At 56.5% G+C, this 246-nt stretch overlaps 1 protein-coding gene across 1 annotated transcript in view; it reads left to right on the top strand.

Moving 5' to 3' along the window:
* EMH_0058150 (uncharacterized protein) overlaps positions 1 to 246 on the top strand; it is a gene marked incomplete at both ends in the record, with an annotated part of 1993 nt that overhangs the window by 1159 nt on the left and 588 nt on the right. The gene's annotated exons all lie outside the window — the stretch shown is intronic.

Below are 246 nucleotides of genomic sequence, written 5' to 3'. Positions count from 1 at the left end.
TTTTGGCTTTGCGTCTGTCTAGCTGCACCTGGTTGTGAATGGCGCGGACGATGGTGAGGACGTCGCAGCACAGCAGCAGCTTTCTCTCTGCAAACCCAACAGGAGTAAGGAACTGAGAGGCAGTCAATGCTGGGCGATAGCCGCATTCCTGCCGCTGCAGCAGAACACACACGCGCACACATGCAACGCCTTTGTCTGCTTCTGCTGCTGTTGCCGTTGCTGCTGTTGCTGTTCCTGCTGCTGCTT

The sequence above is a fragment of the Eimeria mitis genome, genomic scaffold, assembly GCF_000499745.2.
Source record: "Eimeria mitis Houghton genomic scaffold, Emh_scaff2745, whole genome shotgun sequence".
NCBI lineage: Eukaryota > Apicomplexa > Conoidasida > Eucoccidiorida > Eimeriidae > Eimeria > Eimeria mitis.
Note: the sequence above shows the minus strand (reverse complement) of the source record. Positions and strands in the feature narration are given on the sequence as shown.